The sequence below is a fragment of the Amborella trichopoda genome, chromosome 9 (assembly GCF_054954075.1).
Source record: "Amborella trichopoda isolate Santa Cruz 75 chromosome 9, AtrichopodaSantaCruz75HAP2 v2.0, whole genome shotgun sequence".
NCBI classification, from domain to species: domain Eukaryota; kingdom Viridiplantae; phylum Streptophyta; class Magnoliopsida; order Amborellales; family Amborellaceae; genus Amborella; species Amborella trichopoda.
In genome coordinates, this window is record NC_142344.1 from 12,310,514 (window position 1) to 12,326,627 (window position 16,114).

General features: G+C 33.3%; 1 long non-coding RNA gene across 1 annotated transcript; it reads right to left on the reverse strand.

Annotated features, from left to right (window-relative positions):
- Nucleotides 1-6,428: 6,428 nt before the first annotated feature.
- Nucleotides 6,429-15,897, reverse strand: LOC148780388 (uncharacterized). The gene is made up of 3 exons (XR_016040604.1): nt 15,776-15,897; nt 13,169-13,242; nt 6,429-6,529 (listed from the first exon to the last, which is right to left on the reverse strand). It is a non-coding gene; the product is annotated as an uncharacterized LOC148780388 (long non-coding RNA).
- Between the last annotated feature and the right edge of the window lie 217 nt (nt 15,898-16,114).

The following is a 16,114-nucleotide window of genomic DNA, read 5'->3' on the forward strand; positions in this document are numbered from 1 at the left end:
CTCTTTCTTTTCTCTCATAAAATAAAAGGGAAACAAAACCCTTTTAAAGAAAAAAATTCCTACAACCTCACAGCCCTTGGATTCGAAGTCAATCCAATAGCCTAGAGTAAAAGAAGAAAAGTCAACATAAAATATAAAACAAATGAAACCCAAAAACTCACATATGTGATTTGGCTTCACACATACAACAATCTCTTACTTGAAGACAAATTACCAAGCTTCTAAAACAAAATCGAATGCACCATTTTCCATCATCTCGAGGTTACGTCTCCTCCATGAGCATGTCTTGCTCATCTTGGTTCGTACTTGTATTTCTCATAGGAATTCCACCTTCTTCAACACTTGCACCCTTGAGCTCTTAGCGCCGTCTTGCATTCACATATGCTTTAGATGAACCATTGTTTATACAACTATAAGCACAACCGTTGGTTGATCTCATATCATCGAGATCCTTTGCATCTATATCTCCCACGAAGCCTTGAAAAACTTGGCAATCCATCCCCATACTTCTTAAAATTTGAAGTATCCATTTTACTTCATTCCAACATTTTCTTCACAAGCTAAATACAAGCCAATAAAGAAAAACACCAACAAGTGATATGATATAAATTTCATACAAATCATGGCAATTATCAAAACCAACATTATAGTGGGATGCAATGCTCCAATCCCATCAGCTATTCCTTCACCAAATTCTAAACATTGTTTCAAAGGAATTCATGAAAAGCTTTCGGCTTCACATACTCTCATAAGAGCTCTAATTCTTGCCGATTATCCATGTCAAGAACTTTGTACTATAAAGTTCTTCCATTGCCAAACCATGTGCCTCTTGTCGAACTTTTTCTTCAACAACATAATTTACCATTTTGTTTATAATTGTGCTCTCTAACAATTTATACAAGTTTCCTTCCTGGACTCCCGTCATCATCACTAGAGCCCCCTTTGAAACTTTGAGCACTCTTCCCTGTCTGGTACACCTTTAGCCTTCTATATCAAGAGTAGGAAGTGAAATCAAGCTCTTCTTCAAGTTTGGCACATGAATCATACCATCATACATTTTTATGTGAATATTTCCGACGCCCAAAATTTTACAAGCTCTATCATCACTAAGATAGACAAAGCCACCATCCACATTCGTATACGATGAAAAGCATGCTCTTTCTAGGCAAACATGAAATGAAGCTCTAGAGTCCAAGACCGAACTATCTTCAGTAGACAGTATTGTGCATACAACACTAAAAGTGACCCCATCTTTGCCATCAAATATTGTACTTGTTTCGACATAGTCATCCTTGCCCTTGGCCTTTACTTATCCTTCAAAGCGTAATAATTTTTCTTTGTTGACCAAGTTTCTGGCAATACCAGCAAGCAACCTGCTTGCCCTGCGACTTGGATCTGCCTCTGCCATGAGATTTACCCTTACTAAATCTATAGGGTTGATCTCTATGCTGGGTTCTTCCTTTATCTCTTGCTGCTAATGCTTAATTTGACTTAACAAGCATTCGTGTGGATGCCTTTCTAGTCTGATCATTTAACAATGAAGCAACAACATCTTTCAAATTAAATTTGTTACCCATATTATTTGTCACAATGGTAATCAAGGTATCCCAACTGGCAGGTAAAGAATTCAGTAAAAGCAAACATAAAACTTCTTCTTCCAAATTCACTTTTAGAGAATTCAATTGTGCAGAAATAAAATTGAATTGTAACACCTTCTTTCATTTTCAAAAGAAACAATTTTTTCATCACATGCATTTTATTTGCACCAAAGGGTCGCTCAAAATATTACCAAAGCTCTACATATGTTTTACATTGACAAACATCAAATAAAATTAATGGTAAAATACATGGTTTAATAGCTGCCAAACATTTTCGATCAAGAATATCCCATTCTCGATCTTCCATTCCATCAGACATGACTTCTTTTCCTCGAAGTGGTCGATCTAGTTCTTTCACAACAAGATAATCCTCCATCATCATCTTTCATATTGGCCAATTACTTTGACTGAATTTTTCAAATTCCATTCCTCTTTCTATTTTAGGAAAAATACAAGAAATAACCACAATAGAGTAATACTTTCTTTACAGACACAATAAAGAACAAATCCTAGGTCTGATACCCATTGTTGGGGTCGATTGGTGAAAAAGCAGTAAGGGTTTATAACATTCACAGCTATTGTGCATTCATATCAATATAAACAAGCATTGGAAATAACATGGCATAAAAAAAATCATGAAATGAAAAATACAATAGCAAACAACCCACAAAGCACAATGATTTAACGTGGTTCTATCACAAACGGTGACCTACATCCATCGGAGAATGGTATGAGGCTTTACTCACTAATTTTGGAATATTATAAGAGAGATCTAGTCTCAAAGCTCTAATTTCCAATAGTTTTAACTCTCTCTAAACATGATCCAAAATAAGGTCCAAACACACTACAAAAATGTACTTTCTCTCTCTAAAACAGGGCATGTGACAAGGTCCCAAAACACCCAAGTGTATGTCTAAAAATCTCCACGTTCTCTCTTTACAAAGTGGAGAAAACTAGAGCCAGAAGTACCCACCGTGTATGTGCTCTCCTTTTCTTCCTTCTCTCTTTCTTTTCTCTCACTAAAACAAAAGGGAAACAAAACCCCTTTAAAGAGGAAAATTCCTACAGCCTCACAACCCTTGGATTAGAAGTCAATCCAATCGTTTAGAATAAAATAAGAAAGTCAACACAAAATATAAAACAAATGAAGCTCAAAAACTCACATGCGTGATTTGGCTTCACACATACAACAATATACACATATGGAATACAATTAGTTGTAAGGGCAAGCTTTCTATTCTTCCCCTATAGCATAGAAGTTCTATCCTCCCCATTATCCAACTGTCAATTCTGAATGGAGGGCTAAGATTGCCCCAATCACAATGTCATGTCTCTACACTATTTTATTTTTAATTTTTTTCTATATACTATTTTGACACTAAATTTTTTACGTACATTCTTCTATTAAACTCTCACTAGCAAAAAATATAAAAAAAATATATTTTCAATAAAATAAAATGACCAAAATACACTTAAAAAATTCAAGGGGTATTTTGGTCATTATATTTTATTGAAAAATTATTTTTAATATTTTTTATAGGTGCACCCCAATGAGAAGATGGTACGTACCAAATTTTATATTTGTACAATTTGTATAAAAAATTAAAAAAAAAATAGTTTGAGATGTCGGATCTAAGATCAAACGGTGAGTGGGGCTCTCTTGATCAAAATTTGATGGCTGGATAGTAGGGGGAAGATAGAACTTCTATACTGTAAGGGAAGCATAGAAACCTTTCCTTAGTTTTAAAATGAAATGAAAACAAAAAAATTCACAAAGTGAAATTTGAAGTCTATCCAGATATTTCTAAAAGGCAAAGTTATAAATAAGTCTATTTTAGTTTTTATAAATAACAATATTTCTATATATTTTATATTTTACAATCATATCTCATTTTTTTAGAACATAAAGTGTATTTTAATTTATCTCCTTTTATATGCACTCGATTCAACTCAATTTGGTATATCCATAATTCAGACCATCATACACACCTATAAAAATATTTTAAAATAATTTGAAGTAAAAAAATTACCAAACTACCATTATATTATTCAGGGGTATTTTTATATTTTTAATTATTTATTATTAATATTTTTTATAGGCGTATAATAATAAGAAGTATAAACTTACCAAAATTGAACTTAATCTGGTTTTAAAAAAAACAAAAGACGAAATTAAGATGCACTTTATGCTCTTAAAAATGAGACTTGATTTTAAAATATGAAATGTAGGAAACTCAAAAGTAGGATTTATCTCAATATTTCCGTTGGTAAAAAGCATCTAGAGTGGAGATCGTGCTCCCAAAAGTAGGCCAACGTGCTAGAATGTCTTTACTACTAGTTTTTCCGCTGTGTAAAATGGAAAAATTATATAATGAGACCATTTATCTTTAGTACAAGTTGGTCACAATTAATCTTAATAATTGGATATTAATTTGGGTGGCTACATTTATTACATTGATCAAGCTCAAAGTTCAAAAGAAATTTTCTCAAAGTTTTGGCACATCCAAGCTATCAGATTTCATATCAGATGATTATAAATAATTGTGAACTCCATGTATTAAAGATAAAATGGTATCATTGAATACAATCCCTTATAAAATACTCTCGTTATATTCCTTTCATAGACAGAATGAAATGTAATTAGAATTTGAAAGGCTCAATCCATACGTCAAATTCCATTGATAATATTTGTAAATTGTTAACCACTTGAGAATTGGTCATTGAAGAATGAGTTTGAGAACATTTGTCTGCAATAAAGAGCAAGGGACAACTCGAGTATCCACTCGCCAAACTACGTTCACATAGCTAAGATGGGCAATGTCCGCTCCTGTCCTCATTGGAAGGATTTAGGACTTGATTTTGGGAATTTTATAAACATTATTTATTTGTATTCGCTTAGGTGAGCTGGGCATATGCAGTGCATACCCAATATAACATATACTAGAAAGTGCAAGTTAGTTCAAGTAGATTGCTCAAAAGAGCAAGAGATCGGCCCAAAAGGACATGGTTACAAAGACTTATGGCCTCATTAAGAGTATGGCAAACAAAAGTGGTATACCACAATTCATGTAGCCGAGTAAATAGTTGGAAAAAATGTTGTGATGATAATGATGATTTATTTATACTCACTCTCGTTTTGTCGTGGAGACAACTTGACCAAACATTTCAGGAATAATAAAGGTAGAAGTAAAGACAAGACAAATATATCCAAAAAGGCTTATGATTCGTAGTTAATGCACTATTGAGGCAAGTGGCGTTATCCCGTTTCCATGACCTTCAATTGTTTTGGGGAATCTTGAAATCTGCCCTTCATGTGTATTAGTTTGTGGCCCTTTTGGACAAAAGCCAGATGACGGGATGGAGGTATGCCATTGGGCTCAACCTTGGTCGCCCCAATACTGAGAGGCCATAGGCTGGCCTTTTCACCCCCATATTGAGAGGCCATAGGCTGGCCTTGTCGCCCCCATAATGGGAAAGCCATAGTGAGGATTTGATGGCCCGGAGTTGTAGGGCATGTGAGGATGGCCATATATTTTGGTGCACTATGGGTGTCTGGTGCTCCAACGCCGTGCACATATTCGGTGTGTGGTGCACCGACGCCAGGGACAATGTAGGTGTGTGAGCGTGGGTGGCTCAAGTTTGGCACTCAGAAGGCGCTCCAAGGGACAGAGAAAACATGGGTCCATCCCAAACAGAGTTGGTGTCAGTAGCAATGGGTCGGGCCAGGGTCCAGGTCGGGCTGGGTCCGAGCGGACCCAAACCTGTACCCAAAAAATATTATGGGACCCAGACCTAGAACAGGACCCAGTTGAACCCCAAGTCACCAGACCCGGATCTGAAAATATAATATGGGACTTGGACCTAGACCCGACTAGACATGATCAAACTACACCAAAAATCAAAATTTCTATGTATTTAAATATATTTTATAAATTGGTTAATAATATATATGCTCTGTTTAGGTATTATTAACTATATTTATTTAAATATTATTTAAATATCATATATTAAATATTACTTAAATATCAACACTAGTCAGGTCGATTCTACATGGACCTGGACCCAGACCTGACCCACCAGGTCCAATTTTTGGATCCATGCCCAGACTTGAGTCGGATCTACCCGTTAGGTCCCAGGTCCATCGCCACCTCAGTTTGTGCATGCCAAAATGATTCAAAATGGCAAAAACCAATGTTCCAAAAAATGCCGAGTGTCACCTAAGCAGCCGCCCGGAACTTGGGAGGCCTAGTAGAATAAAAAGCATGGGATATGCAACTGTTTTAGGTCCAGATTTTGTGTAAAAAATTAAGAAATTCATATTGAGACACATAGCACATTATTAATGCATAATAGATAGTCCATCCCTAGTCCATTTGTCCATAATTCCATACATTTCAAATTCAAAAATCAAAGTTCAAACTTCAAACTATTAGACATTAGAATATTAGACCATACTTCATAGTCCATACCATAATCCAAACTCCATGTACTCCATAGTCCACACACACAATAAAAAGAGGAAAATATAATCCAAGATGGCAAGACATTGATTCACCATCAAGACAAGGAAAGAAATAATACATAGGAGTTAGGACATATCATATGTCCATAGTTCACAACTCCCCATACATTCCTCCATACTCCATATGTCCATATCCATAGTCTATATATAGTTCTAAGTTTACAACTTACATACACAAAACCAAGAGGCGTAAAAGAAAAATAAAAGAAATATAGACTTGAAGATTCAAAAGAGTTTTCAGTCATTCCTCATAATAATAAGAAAAAGCAGGAGCAGCACCATCATATGAATCGGAGTCGAGCCTATCATCATCAGAATAATCTCCCTTATCAACGTAATGGTCGTCCGTCTCTGTCTCTTTTGAATCTGCGTCTGGTTCCTCCTCAAGCCTCATACTTTACGAAAAGACCTAGTACCCTTAGGAGGGTCAGTTGCAATCCTTGAGGCCTCCATGAGCATATATTATGTCAATTCTTTATACACATCGACCTCATTATCATCAACCAACCACTCCATAGCATTATCTATATGTTTTATCTGATGGGGTCTCTTATATCTCTATTAGCAAACCTCTCCTTCAAATATCGATTATACTTCACATAAACTAGGTCATTGATCCTCTTTGATTCAAGCATGTTTCTTTTATTTATATGAATCTAATAAAATCAAATGAAACTAATTAAAATAGTACTACAAATTTACAATTGACATAGTAATCATTAATTACTAACTAGTAACTATTAAAGTACTAGTACAAATTAGTAAATTGAAACTAATAAAGTAAACTAAATTACCATCTCAAAAGTAATTCAATTCCGCTCACAGTCGAACGAGGTAATGGTTAAGCTCAAGATCCGAATGGCCAACTTTTGTATATTTAGTGTTGGCTCTACCAATTAGCTGCAAATTGCTTATGAATTACAATTATCTATAAAATATAAAAAACTAACAACAAATATGAAACTCGAACTTTAGGAACTTAAGAATATTATTACCTAGATCGATTTTGATCATTTGCCTCACCGCCATTGGCCTCCCAAACGACTTCAATGAGTACTTGTAACTTACTGGCTCATCAATACATAATATCTTGGACATTCTGATTAGGGACTAGCACAACTAGACATTTATTAAACCCAGTCATAATTGTGTCATTTGTATGTATTTCATTATCAGTATATTAAAAAACTAGGTTTAAAAAATAGCCAGCTGCATCAAATGATCAATGTTGGTGCCTATCCACTTCTTATCAGTAATCTCCTAAACTGACTTATAGCGGCTCTCATCATCATCTAAATTACGGGTGATCTCGCTCTTGCATCTCTCCATTGCCTCATATATGTAGCCTATGGAGGGCTTGTCACTATCCATGCAAAGGACTTTGACAAAAGGAAAAAGTAACTTAAGAATGCTCTTCACGCCTCACTAAAAAGCTTTAGAAATGGTAATATCTCTCACTTTCGTCTATTTCTGATCCCTAGGCCACTTACATGCTCTCCAATCATTCAAGTCTTAGTATCTCTTTCTTCCTTATATATCTGTGTATCATGCTGAGAGTGAGGGTGTGGCTATAAGTGAAAGCCGTAACTTACTTAGCACTTTTAATTGCACCTGAAATATCACTCAAACCACCAAGTCCATTAAGCATGAGGTCTATACAGTGTATTGCACATGGTATCCAAAAGATATTAGGATAAGCTATGTACAACAAATTAGCAGCAGCAATATAATGAGCAGTATTATCTATGACAACCTGTATAACATGCTACTCTCCAACCTTCTTGATGCTCTTCTCCATCACTTTAAATATGTAATGGACATCATGGCTATCATCAGATGCATCAACATACCTCGAAAAAATAATCCCTAAAGGATAATTCAGCAATAAATTTATTTGACTTCAACTCTTCTTATCACTCCAAGTATTACACATAACAAAAACCCTATATTGAGCTTATGCATCCTTCTGTGACTCCACAATCTCTCATGACATTCACCTCTTTTTCTAAAAGAAGCTCTGAAAGCTCATATGGGGTTGGGGACTTCAATCCAGGTCCCAATTAGCCAATTGCCTCTACCAAAGTATAGAAGCTGCTTAGGCATACTAGTATTGAAATGAGTGCCTACCTCATAAAAAGGATGTAGCAGTGTATTGTGCAGTTTTCTCTCTCTCTCTCTCTCTCTCTCTCTCTTCCTTCTTGATTCTATTATCAATAGTTGTTTGCTTCTTTATTTTCTCACCTGTGCAACCTCAAGGTCAGGCTAGGGCAAAAACCATTCCATAGGCCTCCTAACCCGAGATGCCTCTTAGCCTCTCCACCCCCATAACCAATTACAACTCCCTTTCTTTTCCCTTTAGTCTGGGATATAGCAAGCTGCTGCACCTCTTCACACCTCTCTTTATCACTATCATCATCATCATCATCATCATAATTGACACGGTCCTCTAGACCTCAGCTCTTTTATGGATGCCTCTATTTCATCTTTTTTATTTTTTACAATATTCATATCATTTTTTATCTCCCATTTACTAGCACCAATAACTTTTTTACACTGAACAACATCCCACTTGATACCGGCAAGATGTTTCTTAAACCGGTTTATACCACTTTCATATCCTTCTCAATAATTGCATCTTGTACAATTTTTATCCAAAAGATTTGGTAAATAACCATATTTCCAACTCAGATTTCTACTTCTATTAGATCTCAAAGAAGACATCTTAAAATAATACAAGCAATCTAAAAAACAAAATTTTTCACTAAAAACCCTCTAATAATTCTAAAAAACTTCTACCTTTTATACGTTTTCCACTCTCAAAATCTTCTAAAAACCCTCTAATAATCCTAAAAAAAATTATCTAAAATTAAATATGATCTCAATGGGTTATTTTTAGATTGATTTATTATAACTCTGATAAACTCTTCTATCCTATAAAAATCACAAAAAACTATTTTTTTTTTAAATATTTATATCTCTCTAAAACAGTTCAAATGGGTCTACGTTGGATATGAACCTAAATCCCTTTATTTACATAATTAGCTTTAAAAAAAACGAAAAAATAAAACAAACAAAAGCAAAGCCAAACATGCCCATCAATGAGGTTCATTTTCGCCCCTGGGCGGGGTGCAAGCCCTAGGCGAGCTGCCTGGGGATGGGCCACTAGTTTGCTCGCCCATGCCCCCTTGGGCTGCCTAGCACTGCTTTTTAGAACCGTGGCAAAAACAACAAGAAATTGAACTCAAAAATAAATTGCAAGTGGATCAAACCTATGGAGAAGGAGACCTCTCCCGTAGAGTCGCTAGAGATTTATGTGCCCCTGTTTGCATACCTATGTGCAATAGTTGTGTTACTCCAATTCAAAGGCAAATAAACCAGTGAAAGCACACAAAAAAGAACAACTTCGATTTTATTGAAGTGCAAAAGTACTTAGAATCAGGGGTTGAGGGTAATTAATTTTTTTTTTTTTTTTTTTTTTTTTTCGCGGGGGAGGGAGGCGGGGGGGGGGGGGGTGGTGTTTCGATATATGCGAGAAGAGGGTGAGCCGCAATGCCGAGTACAATGCACATTCCAGTACAAGAGTTTGATCCATTAGAAATGGGCTTTTGAGAGAATGGGTTTCAAATTTTCTCACTCTAAGTTTCTCTCTCTAAACCATGGATGGCTCATGGGTTTATATAAAGGGTGTGGTTTCTATAAGGTTGCAACCTTAAACAATCCAATTAAGACGTACCTCCAAATTGTACTATAACATGTACTTTAGGTGAAAACAATTATTAGGATTATCTCAAAATCTATTTTTATATCTAATTATAAAATTTAAAACTCAAAAAATGATTAAAATCAAGTAGATCTATAAACATATGAAAATCTTGAAAGTGGACGGTCTAGATAATGTATTGCAAGACCTTCTTTTTCTTTTCTATATTCATACATCTCGATGTCGAGATGACCAATTAAAGAAGTTTTCAATCTTGAAACAACCTTTTCCGACGTATTTTTTTAGGTAATTCTACATTTTAAAGTTGTAACCTTGTATAAACTTTTTTATTATATAAAAGGGTTGAGAATATAGGTGGATAATCAATAGTGAGGGCCAATGATGGGTGGGTTTATCAAAAGTTGGCTCGACCTACCCCAAAAATGACCAATTTGTGAGGTGAAAAGCTGAGAAATTTCATAAAATTGCCCTTGGAGAATTTCTTTTTCATGCCTCCACCCAATCCCCACTTGTTTGATACGTTTTTCTTCAACGTGTACTCAAATTTCTTCCAAAATCTTGCAAGGCATGTTGGAGTGATAATTTTGCTACCAATCAAATAAACCACTATAAGAGCCCATTTGGATAAGAGGAAACTAGGAATATTAAATATTTAAAATCTAAAGAAATCTATAGATTTTCAATATCAAGGATTTTTGTCATGGATTTCTTAAATCTCTTGTTTGGATAAACTATATAAAATTTATGGATTCCTAGCGATCACTTCCATGTCCATTGTTTGGTAACAAAACTTGATAAAATTTCTCTCTCTAAAATTTTTATATACTTTCTCTCTCTAAAACTCAAAATTTGGGATAGTGTATCTATAGCAATTTTTAGATAGTTTCTCTCTCTAAAATTTGATATGGTTTCTCTTTCTAAAATTTAATATACTTTCTATCAAAATTTAAAATTTGAAATTGTCGATCTAAAAATTTTCAGATAATTTCTCTCTCTAAAATTTTTAGGTGCTTAACTCTCTCTAAAATTTAATATAGTTTCCCTTTCTAAAATTTTAAGATACTCTAACTTTAAAACTTTAAACTTGAGATAGTTCCCCTCTTCAATAATTTTGATATAGTTTCTCTTTCTAAACAATTTTAAGTAGTTTCTCTCTCTCTAAAATATGCTATAGTTTTTCTCTCAAATTTTAAAAAACTTACTCTTTCTAAAAGCTAAAATTTGAGATAATTTCTCTCTAAAAATTCTGTGAAAGTTTCTTTTTCTAAAACAAGATATGTACTCTCTCTCTAAAATTTGATATAGTTATTCTCTTAAATTTTGGGCCTGTTTGATAACTGGAAGCAAGTTCATGAACTGCAAATTGGAAGTTCTTAAGTTCTGTGAACTTAAGTTCCTGGTTTATGTATTTGATAACCTCTCTGGGCAGTTAAGAAGTTTCTAGTTTCTGTGTTTAATAACCTCATGAGAAGTTAAGAAGTTTCTGGTTTCTATGTTTGATAACGTCTTCGGAAGTTAAAAAAGAACTAGGTATCTGTATTGGATTAGATAAGAGACTGGTTTTCATCTTATTAGCAAGACTTACATTTTTCATATGTCCACCACTAAGCATTTTGGTTTCCAAACCGGCCTATAGTCCTTACCGCAAGAAACATCATGGGGGAAGATATCATCTTGAAGTTTTCCAAAATCAGTGGTAGTCATGTAATTTTTATAAAGTGTATATCATCTTGAAGTTTCCTAAATCAGTAGTAGTCATGTAAATTATATAGAATACGTTTTGTTTTATGTTCCTTTTTTTGCAAAGAACAGGTACACATAATTTCCATCTATTGACTTCCACAGTAACAACATGTCATATGCAGCCAAAATTAAAATAGTCTATAGACAATGTTCCATGATAAACTTCCACGCAAATGTTCCATGCTAAACTTCATTGCACCTCAAAATTAAAACAGTCTATAGACAACTTCAAGCAGTAAGAAATCATCACATTCAACAACAACCTGTAATAACTTAAACACTACTTATACTCTGCACTGATGCATCTGTATCAAGCAACATTCGCAGTTCATGCATCCATTAAGAAAACCATGTACAAAACCAGCTCATTCAATAATAACCTATAATAGTTTAAACATACATAATTCAAAATGCAATAGAATGAACACAACATAAAAGTTCATATGAAATGTAAAACAATATTTAATTACAAGTACTAGCGACTTAAGTAGGCCTCCCACAATATTTATCACTGTTTCTATACCCTATGCAAGAAACAAGTTTCACATTATTTAGTTTAATGCCGTTGTTAGTTTGACAAAATTGATCAATTCCGCAACCTGATCACAGAATTAGGAAGTGGGCACTTTGCTTATTTTAACGCTAGAAAGCATTGTAACGTTAATGGTCTATTTGGTTGGCGAAGGGGCTCAGCCTCTCTATTTGCAAACGTTTGGGTTTTTGTTTTGAAAGAAAAATAAGAAAATTGAGAATAAAAAATAAGTATGTTACACTAGAAGTTCATTTTACTAGTCATCATCCCTCTTAACAAACAGACTTCTTTAATTTTTCATTCTTTTAATCAGCATAAGCATGATTTTGGAATTTCAAAACTCAACTAAACAAGGATAGCTTTCTCAACGTAACAGAACATGAAAATCCGGAACCGAGTTTTCGAGCTATCACACCGGCTCATTCCAACAAGGCTACTACATAATGGGAGGAAGTCGAAAATGATTCCCATAATAATTTATACATGATCTGTACAAGAGACATAAAAAAATTGCAAAAGCAAGACGAGAAATGGAATACATAATACTTTCAGATTTTAAGATTAAGTCACTCAAAACTACGAAACAAGAAACCCCCATATAAAACTAATACATGTCACCTGAATTTTTGCATATCTGCAAAGCAAAATGCCGGGGAGAGAGAGAAAGCGTACATTCATATATATTTCTAATCAAATTTATTCTAATTGTGCAATTTATAAAGGGTTAAATGGGACTGATAAAAAGTATAAAAAAAAATGCCATAAATCATATCAAACAGAGATTCATTATCAGACCAAAGGCTCAAATCAAGAGTATAGAATACAAATGTTGCAGGGAATTCAAATTCCAAGTAATGGATACAAAACATAAGCTCAAAAATGATCTCTCTCTCTCAATCCCCAAAACCTCAGAAAAAGCCCTAAACTGTAGAGGACTTTATTTTTTTACCAATTTTCGTACAGATTCTTCTCAAGAAAAAAACAATGGAGAGTCAAATCACATGAAAATTAAGCAAAGCGAGAATTTGAAGATGAGATAAGTGACCGCTTACCTCGATCTGGTTAGGCCGGATCTGAGAGATGAAGAAGATGAGAAGAGCTTTTCTTCGAAGAACAGAGGGACGTGCTGCAAAGAGAGGAGTGCTCAACGACGGCGAAGGGGTGCTGCGGCTACGTTATCGAAAAGGTGGGAAGTATCGAACTTCTTATTTTGAGTTCCGTCCTTGGGGTTGTAACTTTTTTTTAACGCAAGGTGGGAAGATGCAAACTTTTGAAATGAAGATGTTTTTTTTTATCAAACACAGAAGTTGAACAGTACCGAGGACTTCTCAACTTTAAAAAAGTATCTTCATGTTATCAAAATTTAATAGTATAGTGTCTCTCTCTAAAATTTTAAAATAGTATAGCGTCTCTCTAAAATTTAATATATTTTCTCTCTCTAAAGTTTAAAATTTGAGATATTTTCTCTCTCTAAATTTTGAAATAGATTCTAGGTCTAAATTTTTTTGAGATAGTTTCTCTCTCTAAAAAATTCATTTACTTTCTCTATCAAAAATTTGATCTAGTTTGTCTCTCTAAAATTTTAAGATACTTTCTCTCTCTAAAACATAAAATTTGCGATAGTATCTCTCTCCAAAAATTTTTAGATAGTGTCTATCTCTAGGCGTGTTTGATAACATAAAGTTAGAAGAGGAAGAAGAAATTTCACCTATTACTGTTCATGTTATGTGTTTGATAAAAAGTGTCCATGATATATATATATATATATATATATATTATATTATATATAATTTATTACATATTATATTATATTATATATAATATATTATATATTATATTGTAGTATATTATATAATAATATAATATATATAATAATATATTATTATTAACAATAAATATAAAATACAATATATCATATATTATAGTATGTTATAAATATTATATATTTCTATTTAAATTATTATCTATGTAAATATAAATATTAGATATTTACTATATATCCCAGGAGTTATCAAACATAGAAACTATGAACTTCTTAACTTCCTAGGGATGTTATCAAACACAGAAACTATTAACTTCTTAAGTAACTTCTTATTTACAGTTCTTCAGTAACTTCCAATTTTCAATTCATGTTTTTTCTTCCTGTTATCAACACGCCCAAATTTTTTAAGAAGTTTCTCTCTCTAAAATTTGATATAATTTCTATCTTTAAAATTTAAATATATTTTATCGCTCTAAAATTCAAAATTCGAGATATTTTTTCTAAAACTCAAAATTCAAGATAGTTTCTCTCTCTAAATCTTTTTTTGGCAGTTTCTCTCTAAAATTTTAATAATACTTTATCTCTCTACAATTTTAAGAATAATTTCTCTCTCTAAATTTTTTTGTGATAGTATCCATCTCTAAAACGTTTTAGGTACTCTCTTTAAAATTTGATATAGTTTCTCTCTCTAAAAATTAAAATATAAGATTGTTTCTCTCTCTAAAAATTTTGAAATAGATTCTCTCTCTAAAAAATTTGAAATAGATTCTCTCTCTAAAAATTTACATGTACTTTCTCTCCCTAAAATATGATAGTTTCTCTCTAAACCTTAAAATTTGAGACAATTTCACTCTCTAAAATTTTGAGATAATTTATCTCTCTAACAATTTTTAGTGCTTTCTCTCTCTAGAATTTTAACATACTTTCTTTCTATATAATTTTAACATACTTTCTCCCTCTAAAAGTTAAAATTTAAGATAGTTTCTCTCTCTAAAATTTAGATAGTTTCTCTCTCTAAAATTTAGATAGTTTCTCTCTCTAAAATTTTGAGATAGATCATTTCTCTAAAAAAATTGGTACTTTCTCTCTAAAATTTTAACATACTTTCTCTCTCTAAAAGTTAAAATTTGAGATACTTTATCTCTCTAAAAATTTTAAGATAGTTTCCCTCTTTAAAAAGTTTAGATACTTTCTCTTTCTAAAATTTTCATTTCTAGAAAATGCTCCCTATGTTTCGGGTCGAGGGAGCCAATGAGTGAAATCCATAGGCCTTGAAAATGCAAACAAACAGGTTTTGATGTAGAAATGAAATCATGGAAAAGTAGGACTTATTTCCATGATTTTGATTTTCCTAATTTTAAGTATAGTAGCCATTAAGCAATTCAAACGGTGGATTTTAACAATATCTAAGATATTAAAAATCTATGTCTCAAAATCCATGTACCCAAACAGGCCTAAGGTTTAAGATGTTTTGATCAATTTTGGGATTTGGCATCGAACTTCAGAAAACTCCCATGTTTCTTTCAAATTCCATCAAACTTCTACCCATTTCACACTTGTATTTGACGATCCATCACCACAAAATTGCAAGGAATCATCCTTACATTACTGGGGAGAAAATTTGGATCAGAAACTCAACAAATTGAAGAGTTGTGATCATTTTATTTGTTGACTTTAGAAAATTCAAAGTCTCCATTTTGGGCAAGTTCTGCCTATGATCTAGTCTCTAATTCGATTTTGAACTCTGCAACAATGTCATAGAGTGTGTGGGGGATTGAGTGAAGAATAAATCAATAAATCTTGAACCCAAAATGTTTCACAAATTGTCAGATATGAATCTAAAAGGGGATTGAAGTCGTGGGAATTGCCATACATGGATCAACTTTTAACCCCATACCTTTTCTTGTGTACTAATCATGATCTGCGTTAGGAACCCCGTTGATATAGACATGGATAGAAAGTTTGCTGAGTGGGGAACACCATATCAAAATTTAAGCTCACTCGGCCTTGGAATTAGTCACATGGAATCAAATTTTTGAGAGGAAGAAAAATTGCTTGCTGTCAAAAAGTTCTTCATTGCTACACCTTGGTCACATAATGAACTTTTCTGTAAAAGTTTTGTGGTCCTTTGATGGTCCGCTAAAGATTAATTAGAAAACGACACTGCCCACTGGATTGATATTAAATTCGAAACTTAAGCATTTGATCACATTGCCTCCCTCTCCTAATTGTTTTG